General features: G+C 45.1%; 1 protein-coding gene across 2 annotated transcripts in view; it reads right to left on the bottom strand.

The window, feature by feature from the left end:
• Positions 1–14,196, bottom strand: part of CTNNA2 (catenin alpha 2) — a 2,255,723-nt gene that overhangs the window by 1,838,060 nt on the left and 403,467 nt on the right. The window lies entirely within an intron of this gene.

Below are 14,196 nucleotides of genomic sequence, written 5' to 3'. Positions count from 1 at the left end.
GATTGTGTTTCAGAGGCTCTGATGGGTTGGCAGCAGTGCCTTGGATCATTGAAGAGCAGGAGACAAAGCCAAGAGGAAGATGATTCATGTAGCACAACAAGATGCTGCCGCAGAGAGAGAGATGATTATCCAGGCAGACCTAAGGCGGTGATCAAGCCAAGTCTAAATCTGCCTGGTGCCCCTTCCACCAGCAACCTGTTTGACCACATAGCTAAGGTTGGCCATGCTCCCAAACTAAATATCAAGGTCTAGGGCCTCCCTCACACGGGCATTGCTGAAAGAGCTGCGAGTTCAGTTGTGGCGCTTCGCTGTGTTTCTACATTGGCTTTTGGCCGCAGCTCCCTGCGGCCCACCACAGAGTTGAGCACGCCCCATCATTGATAAGGTGTGCTAAACGTCCAAAATAGAACACTCCATTCGAAAATCATGGCGCTGCAAAGCGCTGGGATTGAGCGGCTGCCTGAGGCTGTTTGAGAGGTTCCACTGAAAACAATGGGAGCCTCTGACACCGTTTTGCGCTGCGCTAAACGCTGATAAAAATTGTCTGTGTGAGGGAGGGCTAAATCTGTATCAATATCCCCATATGGATTTTGGCACACGTGGATTTAATGTGAATGACACAATTAAAACCTTCAGTAGAGTGTGGACTCCTTACTGTAGAGCCCCATAAACTTGCCCCAAGACATTTATCTGAAACTTTAGACATCTCCTATTGAAGGTTGAGCATTAAAGGGTATCTCTGTGGTTCTTCCTTAAGGGGGTTGTCCGGCTGTAAACAATTGGTAACCTATCCTCAAGATAAGTGATTAATAGTAAATTGGTGAAGGTCCACTGCCTGGGAAGCCTGCGATCAGCTGTTTACCAGGCCGGCATGCTGGTGCACTTAGCTGATTTCTACTAGAAAAATCTAGAGCATACCTATCAACATTCAAAGATTACAAAGAGGGACAATCCACAGTAGTTTTATTGAACATGAAGCCATGCCTCTATCTCTACCCAATCTCACCAGCCTTTTTTGTGCCCCTACACAGTAATAATGCCCTCCTCTGTGTAACATACAGTGATGCCTTTCTACCCCACCACAATGTAATATTGTCTCCACCCAGTGCTGATGCCACCTTAGTGCCCTCCCCTACACAGCAAACATGTCTCTTTAGTGACTCCTTCACAGTAAGAGCTCATTCACACGGGTGTATTTGCTCTCTGTATTACGCACATATTTTTTACCTACATAATATGGAGAGCTTAAAGGGGCTGTCCAAGTTGTAAGATCTTGGGACAACCCCTTCCCCATGCAGTAAAATAGCAAATAGAGACATACTCAACTCTCTCTAATCCTGCTGTTTCCTGTGCCGATGCTTGGTCCCCTGCTCCAGTCTGTGTTTACAGTTGCAGCAGTCCCACCCAGTTTATGGAACGTCACAGGAGCTGCAGCCAATAACAGAGCTCAGCGATCGATCACTGAGCTCTGCTATTGGCCATCCCCTGTGACATCCTGTAAACAGGTGGGATTTCAGCTGTAAGCACAGTGGTGCAGGACACAGTTGGATCGGGGAGAGGTGAATAAATCACTATTTGTTATTTTACTGAATTGGGAAGGGGTTGTCCTGAGATCTTACAACTTCGGCTGTAGTGACCTGAAGTGTGGCACTACAGTATAGAAGTACTTAACTGCAAGTCAAGAGCAACTGTCCTAACTACATCTGATTTAGGAACAGGGAGTAATGCTGCATTTAGTTTAATAAGAAGATAGAGTCTGGATAGGGAACTAAATAGTTAATTTATCTTACATTGTAAAACAATTGTTAAGAGACCTGGAAGAATCTTTGACCCACATGACCCAGCAGAAGAAATAAGCTCCCTCATTGGTTGAGAGGCGGAGCTAACCACTGCCAAGCTGAAACAGGAGTCCTACATGGAGTAAAGTAGAGTTTTTTCTTCTCCCCAGATATGAGTCACATTAGATAATTATAAAAATATTCAGAGGCAGGGAATGAGTCAGAGTGTAGAGAGAGAATAAAGCAGAAAGGGAGGAGCAGGGGGAGAATGTTGGCAGCCAGGTGAAGCCTTGTTACGGGCTTCCCTCCCTCTGTCCTTTAACTAGAGAAGCTTACTTCCAACCTCAAGAAACCCTGTGTACAGTTAATCAATCACCCACTATACTAAGAGAAGCCTGGGCTTGTAATCAAGACCTAAAATCCTTCCAAGTTGTGCTTTCCATCCCTGCTTCCACCAAACAGCCAACGCAGACGCAGCATTACAAGCCGCAAAGAACATACAATCCACTGAGTACTGGAGAATTTTAGCTCATGTTTCAGGAATGGCAAATTACTGTTAGTGATAGGGGTTTGTTTCAGTCTTGGGGTGAATGCCCAATTGCGTTTTTCTTGCGCGTTTTTTTCACGCGATATTGCTGCGTTTTTTACTGCGATTGTCAATGGGACTTTCTAATGTTAAAAACGCATCACACAAAAATTGCAATGCGCTTTTAACAATAGAAAGCCCCATTGAGAATCGCAGTAAAAAACACAGTGATATTGCGTGAAAAAAATGCGCAAGAAAAACGCAAGTGGGTATTCGCCCTTAGTCAGTGTCTCTATAGCTTTCTCTCATCTCAGGTCCTGCCTCCCCAACTTTTATGGGTATTGGACTTTAATGCAATATACTACCATGTTTCCCCGAAAATAAGACACTGTCTTATATTAATTTTTGCCTCAAAAGAGGCACGGTGTCTTAATTTTGGGGGGCTGTCTTATAATACTTACCTAGCAGCTGGCTTTTGGGTCCCTAGAGCTGGTCACCGTCGGTGCTACAGGCATCTGTGTCCTCCTGCATGCCAACACAGCAATTCTTCCTGGTACTAGGGCTTGAATACCCTGCCTCCAGCAAGCTAATGTTATAATTGGTTAATCAACCATCGTGTTGGCCAATGAAAGCTGGCGCTCGAATTAACACATCACAGCTATTCATTGAATGACATCATTGAATGTCTGTGATTGGTTAATCGATCATCGGTTTTCATTGGCTGACGCGGCACTCGAGTAACCAATCAGAGCATTAGCTTGCTAGAGGCGGGGCATTCAAGCCCCGCTACCAGGAAGAAATGCTCTCTCGTCATGCAGGAGGACATGAAAGCCTGCAGCAGCGCCGCAGCCCAGCGCGAGGGACCCGAACGCTGGTTGCTAGGTGAGTATTGTTTGTGTTTTTTTGTACACATAGTGTAGGTAGGGCTTATTTTCAGGGTAGGGCTTCCCAAAAATTAGAGTTGGGCTTATTATCGGGGAAACACAGTCACACAGATCTGTTGTACTAGCCGACTGCTACACGGTCATGGGTCTTTCGGGAAAGAAAATTATTGGTTTACCTGTTTTCTTTTTATGATTCATTAAAGTTTGTTACTGAAAGCATAAGGCCTCATGCCCACAGCCATGGCAGATTCCGCTAGCGGAATATTGCAGCGGAGTCCACCACGGCCCCCATAAATCCCTCATACTCACCTCCTGGATCTGCTGCGCTGTTCCGGTCCCTTAAGCTGGTGCATATGCGCAGTACAGCGCTGGCAGTGCGTGATGACATGGCCGGCGCTGTGCTACAGTGGAAGTACAGCGTGACGTCCGGCTTCCATTGACTACAATGGAAGCTGGCTGCACGTATTTCCACAGCAATTAGAACATGACACGGTTTGTTTCACGCTGCAGAATTCCGAATTAGCTCTAAATGTTGGCTTCCGGACCCTATATAAGCTATCCCTAGAACCCCTAAGCTACCAACACTATCTTAAATCACCAGGGAAACCCCAAGCCGGATGCCAGGGTTCCCTCACACCTCTATCACAAAGAATGCCCCTTTAGTGCCCCCCTGATAGTAAAGATGCCTGACCTGAGTACTGTGTTGATTATGCCACAATTTTTGGTAATAATCGTGTTTTTCCACACAATGGCCGCAGCATATGTGAACTCAGCCTGAGTGCGGCGGAGTCAGGTTCAGATATAGAGGTCTGAAGCTTACGCCTACTGAGAGTTTCAGCCGTAGGAGACAGCGCTGACAGAGGGCCCGGCGGCTAAACAAAGTACAGTAAATCTACATCTAAATCCCATCATCTGTTTGTTTTCATAGAAAGACAACAATACACAAATATAAAGAAAAGCCAAATCTCCGTATTTCCTTAGAAGTGGCTGAAAATGTCATTTAATAAAAAGTTGAACACAATATGATGGGAACACGCTTCCTTTAACCCAAAGAGGAGGTTTATGAAGTGTTCGCAGTAAGTGCGAGGACCGCGCCATTCCTTCACCAGCGCTGGCATTTTTACATTTCTCTCGATGCAAATCCTTGATATTTGATGAGGAAACAGATGTGACACTTAAATGGCAATCTAATTATCTGTGGAGGCGCAGACGTGTTCTGGGGAGGGCTGGAGCCCGTTGGGTGCCTGTACACCTACACAAAGCCACGCTTACTGTGCTTCCTAGGTCAAGCTCTTCTTTGGTACAGTGATGACCCTAATTTACAGTTTAACCCCTTGGAGATACATCTCTTTTTTTTTTCATTCTTGGAGTTTCCTCCCCACTTTCAAAAATATATAAATCTTATTTTTTCTTTTAATGGGTGTTTGTTCTTTGTGGTATAAGTTGTATTTGTAAATGGTGCTATTTAACCCCTTTAGGACACGGCCTATTTTGGCCATAAGGAAGCAACGGTTTTTGGGAATTTTCACTTTTCAAATCCGGACGGTATACGCTACCATGTGATGCACGGGCTCGGGGTATATGCTGTGGGGCGGGGGTAGACAGCTTAGCTCTGCTAAGCTGTCTCCCCCTTCCCTCCCCTTCGCCAGGTTATCTCCTCTCTCCTCCCCTCCGGCTGTTTGCAATGGGAGGGTGTGGCGGCAGAGCTAAGGTCAGCCCCTGCCCCATTGTAAACAGAGGCAAGGGGCGGTGAGAAAAAAAGAAGGGGGAGGGAGTTTAGCAGTCATGCTGCTAAACTCCCTCCCACCTCCCTTCTCTGGCCACTGTCATTGGCTCCCATAGGAGTCTATAGCAGTGTCCGTAGTCAGGCCAGGATGATAGTTCCAGGACTATCCTTCCTGCCTGGCATAAAAATGCCCGGCCGGGCGCTTTTACGCCGCGGGAATACGCCTGTGTGATCTGATGCTTTGGCATCCAATGCATCAGATGGTACATATATCGGCCAGCGTTGAAAACGCCGGCCGATATACGCTCCTGTGAATGAGCCCTTAATCATGCAGCCTAAATAATATAATACATTTTTTTCTGCAAGTCGCTACGATTACAACGATATCAAAATTATTAATTTTTTTTAGATTTTTTCACTTTTGCACAAAAAAACTTTGCATATAAAGTACTGTACCTTTTTTTCCCCATTGGTCAAAGCTCTGTGAGGGGTTGTTTCTTTGCGTGATGAGCTGTAATTTAGTATTGGTACCATTTTGGGGTACATATGGCTCTTTTGATTACTTCTATTGCGTTGTTTATAAGGCAAAATGAACAAAATAGGCATTTTGCCTCTGCTTTTTAGTTGTTTTTTCTTTTTTCACAGTTTTTGCCATGAAGGATAAATGTTGTGCACAATTTATTTTGCATGTCATTTTTTAATTACTTTTTTTATACAAATACGTAAACGTGAGCAAAAATGTTTTTTTTTGTAATTTTCTTTACATTTTTTTTTACACTATTTTTATTTTATTTTTTTTACATTTTTCATGTCCCTGTAGGGGTTTTGCACCTTAACAGCTATGATTGCTATGATAGGGCATTGCAGGACTTTTATACTGCAATGCCTTATTGCTTACAATAGTGATCATAGGTAATGGCAAGACAGGACGCGATGACATCATACAGGGAGCACACTGTCTCTGTGAACCCTTTGCATGCCGCGATCTACATAGATCGTGGCATGTAGGGGGTTAACAGCAGAATTCTCCGTTCTTATGTATTCCTGTTGTTGCACTGGGAGCCTTGAGTGAGTGATGCAGCTGTAGTGGCCTGAAGTATACATATCTGGCCCCTCTATAACTGTTCACAAATGTTCTTATATATTTGTCCCTCAATGTCTGTCATGCCTTTAGTATGGATGCACTGTGCAATTGTCTTGTCAGTGATTTATGTGTATTGCACAGCTGTAGCACGCAAGAGGTTAATTTTCTGGGTATGTCTGGAAAATGTACCAGTTTGTATGTATCCAATGTTGTCACATGAAAGATATATGTGTTTTCAAGCTGTGCAAAGATGTTGTTGGGGTCTGGAGTCTTTGTCAAGCGGCAGTCAGTGTATTCAGCCGTCAGACAGCGAGTGAGTCTGCAAGTCTACACGTGGGCAGGAGACATCCCCACCTAGGCCTATCCAATATGGAAGAAGCGAAGCAATATATCCATATGCTGTGAATGGAGAATACTCCGTTTTTAAAGAAAGGCTTTACCACTCGTTCCCGGTTGAGTCTATTTAAAGTACAGCCCTGTTTGTGTGGACTATTTATTGCACCATCGTCAGAGTTCACCGCAGTGGATGGAATGGTGGCATGGCATCACCCGTGACATATACTGAACTTTCCACGCAGAGTTTTATACAGGTAACTGCACCACCAGCGTTACCTTGAGAAGCCTGCCAGGGCCTTGGTAAAGGGTTGTACACGTCGCTCAGGGGAGGAGATGGTAGTGCCACCATGACATTCCTAACAGATACCCTGCCATCTCCTCAGCTGTGGGCCCTGCGCCTCGGTCACTGCACAGCAACTATTCAGATTGGACAGAGAGGGAGAGTCAACTGGATTGCGTGGGCACACCAAAAGGGAGATCATTCGGTGAACAGACCTGTGGCTGGACTCGTGCACACCAGAGAGAGATCATTGGGCAAGCAGATCTGTAGCTGGACTCGTGTACCTGAGAGGGAGATCATTGGATGAAAAGACCTGTAGTTGGACTCGAGTACCCGAGAGGGAGATCATTGGGTGAACAGACCTGTAGCTGGACTCGTGTACCCGAGAGGGAGATCATTGGGTGAACAGACCTGTAGCTGGACTCGTGTACCCGAGAGGGAGATCATTGGGTGAACAGACTTGTAGCTGGACTCTTGCACACCAGAGGGAGATCATTGGGCGAGCAGATCTGTAGCTGGACTTGTGTACCCGAGAGGGAGATCATTGGGTGAACAGACCTGTAGCTGGACTCCTGTACCCAAGAGGGAGTTCACTGGGTGAACAGATCTGTAGCTGGACTCATGTACACGAGAAGGAGATCATTGGGTAAACAGACCTGTAGCTGGACTCTTGCACATCAGAGGGAGATCATTGGGCGAGCAGATCTGTAGCTTGACTCGTGTACCCGAGAGGGAAATCATTGGGCGAGCAGATCTGTAGCTGGACTTGTGTACCCGAGAGGGAGATCATTGGGTGAACAGACCTGTAGCTGGACTCCTGTACCCAAGAGGGAGTTCACTGGGTGAACAGATCTGTAGCTGGACTCATGTACACGAGAAGGAGATCATTGGGTAAACAGACCTGTAGCTGGACTCTTGCACATCAGAGGGAGATCATTGGGCGAGCAGATCTGTAGCTTGACTCGTGTACCCGAGAGGGAAATCATTGGGCGAGCAGATCTGTAGCTGGACTCGTGTACCCGAGAGGGAGATCATTGGGTGAACAGACCTGTAGCTTGACTCCTGTACCCAAGAGGGAGTTCACTGGGTGAACAGACCTGTAGCTGGACTCATGTACCTGAGAGGAAGATCATTGGGTGAACAAACCTGTAGCTGGACTCGTGTACTCCAGAAAAAAATAATTGGGTGAGCAGACCTGTAGCTGGACTCATGTGCACGAGAGGGAGATCATTGGGTGAACAGACCTGTAGCTGGACTCATGTACACGAGAGGGAGATAATTGGGTGAACAGACCTGTAACTGGACTTATGTACATGAGAGGGAGATCATTGGGTGACCAACTCAACATCTCTGAACTGCACAGGAGTAACAAGAGCTGGTGACAACAGGTTGTGCTGCTACCTAGTGCACTGTGGATGGGGGGGGGGGGGGGAGGGGGGTTGGACTGCATCTTCTGGCAATGCGCACCATCACTGGAGATACGGACACTAACTTCCAAGGTCCATTTAAGTGCACAATGGCTGTGGAAATTTAAAGTAATGAACCAAGGAAGCATCTGGTGACATATGCATAACGTTCCACCCTAAGATTCCAAATATCAGTTTATAGGTATTTGTCAGCCTACTCCTGCTGACAAATACCACCATCGCTTAAGTGTGTGCTAGAGCTTTAGAGGATATTGATAGTCGTCTTAGGGCTTAAATAGACGAGCGCATGCGCAAACGCACTTGCCGCTGCTGAGTGTATTTGAACATGAACAAGTTAAAATTATTATTATTTTTACTGTTTAAATTTCTCGCTATTACGCTCATTAAAAAAAAGCAGAAACATAAGGTCCTGCTCTATCTGTGCTCACACGTAGTATTATTGTGTGAGGATCACGCTAGTCAAGACGAAACCATTGAAATCAAGGCTTTGGTTTTGTTGTGTGTTGCCGGCTTCATTTTCACACCCGCAAAAGGTGACAAATTCACGGTCATGTGTTTAAGCCCTGCAGGTGCCGAACTACAGGGGATTCAGCCAGCATTGTTTCATTGTTCCATAGCCATGTGGAGGCTTGTTCATCACCAGTTGTAGTTTTCAACCTCATGGTGGAGGGCCGATAGCATCACATAGGAAGGGCCCTTCGTCTGTTACTTCCACACATGTCACTATCAACATTGATCAGGGCATTTAAGGGGTTAACAGTAGGGATGGACGTTCTCGCTGACTCTAACTGTTGCAGTGGGAGGCCAGCTGTCAGTCATTATTGGGTCTCTTTGCACTATTCTCTTCACACCAAGGATGCACAAATATGTCCTGGGGGTTGAAGAGGATATATACATATGTGCAAACTATATATATATATATATATATATATATATATATATATAGGTTTGTTATGTATTGTATTTATGTGGTACGAGAACTTATAAACTATTGTTTCTCTTATCAATCCCAAGGCTAATGTTCTGTTTACTACATATGTACCTACCAAATAAAATGTAACTACTGTATACTAACTTCACCTTTTATTAACTTCCCTTGGTATAAACGTAGTTGACTAAAATATGTTTTTTCTCTCTAATAAAGTAGATACAGTCTACTTTTCTATGTATCTATTCTTCTCCTGTGTGATACTCACTGTAGCTAATATACACTGTGTAACCAGATACCAGGAACTTGGCAACAGTTGGAATTCACCCACTAACCCACTCCCTGTCCTCACATTCTGTCTCTTCCCCTCCCTTCACGAAACTTGCTAAAGTGAAAGTAAAAACCTATTTTCTGGTCTTTGTGTAAGGATGAACCAATAAGTGTTAGTTTTTAATAGGCCTGGCTACTCGATATACAAAGCTCAGTCTGTGATGTAATAGCCACTCAGAGATTTGTGAACACAGATTTCCCTCTGAGACAAATGTTGACATTCTAATAAATCTTTGTTCATTTCCTACACACTATGGGTGACTTTGTCAGATGCTATATCGTACATCATTTATATTATATACACACACTTATTTGTTATTTTTTCGTGTAACAGAGAACCATATAGCTTGTTTAAAGCTGTTTGGATACTAATTATCCTTAACCCCTTGAGTGGCGGGTTTCCTACCACCGTGTCGTGCCCACCAGGGCAGGTTTTTTAAAATGGTCTGATCATTGAATTTCAACAAATTTTGCAGTTGCGTCTCAAGAGCCATAACTTTTTCATTTTTCCATTGACATGGCCATATGAGGGCTTGTTTTTTGCGGGACAAGTTGTGATTTTTTTTAAACAGGGGGGAGGAAAAAAAGAAATGGGGAAAAAAGAAAAAAAGGGGCCATGTCATTAAGGGGTTAAATAATGTATTAACTTCCTTCTCTGGGTCATTACGACGCATGGATACCACATGTGTGATTGTATTTTTGATTTTTTTACAAAGTAAAAGGAGACAAGTGTTTTTATTTTTTTTTATAATTTTTAACCTTTTTTTATTTTTATTTAATTTTTTTTTGTCCCTTTAGGGGACTTCCACAGGGACCCATCAGGACCCCCTGATCACATTCCGGGGGTCCGATGGTGACAGCCCTTTGCATGCTGCAGTCACATAGACTGCAGCATGTAAAGGGTTAACACAGCAGAGATCGGAGGTTTTCTCTGATCTCTACTGTAAGAGCTAGTACCTAGCTGTCCTCTGACAGCCAAGCACCAAGCTCTCCCTGCCACAGAGACCATCGGCTTGCTTCTGACAAGCCGATGGTCTCTATGGCAACCTATAAACAAAGCAGGAGATTGCCGGCATATCGGCAATATCTTCTGCTGGTTTTTCAAAGCCCTTGCTTTGTTCTCTGTGGGTCTGTGCAGGCAGAGCACACTGTCACAGCTTGTGGCATTGTGCTCTGCAGCTCCCATAGTGATACATAGCCCGGAAATCTTCCGGGCTATGTCGCTATGAGCAGTGGAGCTCGTCCCGGAAAATTTCCGGGCGTGCCACTCAAGGGGTTAAAGGGCCACTCCCACTCATTTTTCCATCCCTGCCCCCTCACCTGATTGCCTGTCACACTCTGGATGTCCCCTCTGTGTATTGCTGCCATTCCCATGTAGTGCAGCCCCCTGTCTGATGCTTATCAGGCACCATCTTGATGGTGGGATGTTTTACTTTCACTTTGAGATCTATTCCATGATGCATCAGCAAGAGGCTGCAGTATTACTGTCTGCTGGGGGACATTTTAATTATCCTTACCTTTTATGTTCACCTAAATAAGCTACAGGCCATAACTATACAGTCAGAAGGATAAGCTGTGATCTCCTCTATTATAACTGTGTGACAGCAGCTGTGTTATCATTACCAGTAACTGTGACAAGAGTGCCTCTATAGGGGTCATGCAACTGCATCACACAGACTGAAAAATTGAATAGAAAATTAATTAAAATCCAAGCAAATCTGAGCTGGTCACATGACCATCTGAAAGTAAAGGGGCTGGGGGATTCAGATAAATAGGAGTAACTAACCAATGTAACATTAGCTCACGTATATACACTGGGGGATAGCTATATAACGAATATTAATTAAAAAAATCACCGGATTGGGCCTTTAAACTAATTACATTAGCCAATTTTCAGTAAAGTAGTGCTTAGTTGGTAAACCAGCATGAAGCCTTTTTACTGTATGTACGGCGTTACATTCTATACCCGTAACAGGAATTGGTCAGGAAGTGAAGGTTCCGACTCCACAAATCCATGGATATATTTAGGCCCCCTGCACAACCCCTCTAATCCATTATAAGCACAGAATGGTCTAATACTACAGAATTTTGCAAGACTCTTGTTGGTTGCATGTCTTCCTGTGGGATCGTTATCCTTTAATCTCATTTTCCTTACTTCTCTGTGGTATTGTAATGCTCAATAATCTGACACCTGCTGGATTAAGTATATTTATGATGGATTATACCCATTTTATTGCACGGAGCTGACTGTTGAGTGCATTTTGTGTTATGGCCCTTTTGGATAAGCACAACCTATTAGGACTGCCGCTTGGGAAAAAAGGTGCTGAGCAGCCACATAACAAATAAGTCTGCGGTGGTAATGAGCGCCACGGTGGATATTGACAGCAGTAACGCCGGCTCAGACGTAAGCGGCACATTGTAATTGAGTCTCGGCCAGAGCTCTGCTGATGACCTGACAATGTTAATTCATCCGTCTTCTCCCAGGAAACAGGAGAGGCTTTCAGATATAGTGAGGATCCAAAAGCACATAGATCACATGAAACCACTCTGATACATGGCTTTTCTGTATTATGTACTATATCCATGAGGGTCCTCGGGTTAATTAAGTAAGTGAAGCCCTCATTCCTTTTTGGAAGGGGGAAAAAAGGGAAAAAAAGCTACAGGTAAATGGTTTAACTAGTAGTAGATACTTACACGCAATACCGTCAGCCCAGGGATTGTGCTTCCAAACTGCCATACAATGCACAAAGATGCAGAATGACCCCCAACCTTTCATAATTACTGGGAGTGCAGCATAAAATAGTGTTTTTTTGTGGATCCGTTTCAGTGTGAATCCACATTAGGTGGAAACATTCAACAATCTGAGTGACTTCCAACAAGGCCGGGTCATCAGTGCTTGACTAGTCGGGCCAGGATTTCACTGCCTACCATGTAATGGTGTGGAGAGTATACCGAGAATGGTTGGTGTGATCAGGGAAAAACATCCAGCGAAAAGGGAACCTGTGCATGTAAAAAACTCATTAGGGGTCAGAGGAGGATGTCAGGAATTGTTCTGATGAACAGAAGCTGTCCAGTCTAGCAAACTGCACCCAAATACAATGCCAGTACTCCAACTAATGTGTTTGATTACAATTAGAGATGAGCGAGCCTACTCGGCAAGGCAGTTACTCGAGCGAGCATCGCTCTTCTCAAGTAACTGCTTAGTAATCTGAGCAGGCTTGGGTGGGCTGCGGGGGAGAGCGCGCGGGGGGGGGGGGGGGGGAGCGGAGCGGGAGGAAGTGAGAGAGATCTCTCTCATTCTTCCTCCCGTTCCCCTGCAGCCCCCTGCAGCCCACCATAGCCTGCTCAGGTCACTAAGCAGTTACTCAAGAAGAGCGATGCTCGCTCGAGTAACTGCCCTACTGAGTAGGCTCGCTCATCTCTAATTACAACCCATCATTCCTTCGCACCAAGGGGCTATAACGGCAGACAACCAGTTCCAGCGCCATTACTGTCTAACAGAAACATAAAGGCGACACTCCAGTGGGCACAAAACTTGGATCACTGAGAAGTGGGAGAACATTCCCTGGTCAGATGAATCCAGATTTCTGATGCATTGTGCTGATGGAAGGCCAGAATTTGGCACAAGCAGCATGAATCGATGACCCCTTCCTTTCTACTGAGCAGAACATGTCAAAACTTACATCTTATTTGAGGCCACTACAAGAAGTTTCCTGTGCGCATGGGCGGATATTCTAGCAGAACGATTTCATCGCCTAATGCAATATATGTCACGATGAATTGCTTAAGCCAAAGCAGAGCAGGTCTAACATGCTACTAAATGGGGATCTCTAATAAGGTGGCCATTCAGTGTATGTCTGGTCAAAATGTATTGCTATGTAATGTCACGTCTGTCTCCTGAGACCTGTGGATCTACAGGTGTTTTGGAGTTCTCCTGCTCAGATGTGGGGGATAGTGCTGGCTGGGTGTGTGTGTGCCTCTAGTCAGCCAATCCCTCTAGGTCAGTGCACATAAAGCTGTCTTCCCGGGTGTGGGTGTGGTCAGCTGTCTCTGTTCTCATTCTCTGTGTGTGTGTAGTGTGAGAAGGTTCTATGTGTTGTTGTGGGTGTGGTCAGCTGTCTCTGTTCTCATTTCTCTCTCTGTGTGTGGTGTGAGAAGGTTCTATGTGTTGTTGCTGCAAGAAAAGTTTGTGTTTTGTTTGGTTGTTGCTGGACTCCTGGTTAGTGTAGGGACTAGTAGTATAGCCAGGAGCCATGAAGTGGCCCGCTAGCTTCCATATTTTGGCCAAAATGTCAACGAATACCTGGCATTTATAGCATTAACATCTGCAGCTAGTGTTTGTGTATGGACTGCTGTATTTTGTGATTATAGCTCTGTGCGTCATCTTATCCTGTCCAGTTGTCCCTATCATTGGTGTCATATGTATGCGTCCTAGCCTGGGTGCGTGGTTTCCTAGGGGGTAGCAAGGGCCTAGATCCGAAGACCATTGGGCCGCCCCTTATTGGGGCGATGTCCCCGCTCAGGTAGGTCCTTGTTCATCTTCCTTTGTAGAAGATAGGGGAAGGTGTTAATCGGTGACTGTTTCACCGGGTGTTCCCTATCTTTGGTAATGTTCGTGTGGGCCCAGTGTTCACTTGCCCACATGAATGTAACATAATCCCCCTTTTTTAAAACTACGGTGCATTACGTTAATGTCGCGTCTATATTCATGACATGTATGTGTTACGGGTGGACAGGTATGTCTGTTAATCTCACGACTGTTGCGTTCTGGGGTGCGTGCGTCAAGGTGAATTATGTTAATGACAGTATTAGGGCTGATTCACACAGTCAAGGACCCTGCTTACCTGTCCGGGTCTTCTTTTTTCTGTACTGCGGATGTGTGCGAACGTTCCGTCCG

The sequence above is a fragment of the Eleutherodactylus coqui genome, chromosome 7, assembly GCF_035609145.1.
Source record: "Eleutherodactylus coqui strain aEleCoq1 chromosome 7, aEleCoq1.hap1, whole genome shotgun sequence".
Taxonomy (NCBI): domain Eukaryota; kingdom Metazoa; phylum Chordata; class Amphibia; order Anura; family Eleutherodactylidae; genus Eleutherodactylus; species Eleutherodactylus coqui.
The sequence above is the reverse complement of the archived record's forward strand: the minus strand, read 5'-3'. Positions and strand labels throughout refer to the sequence as shown.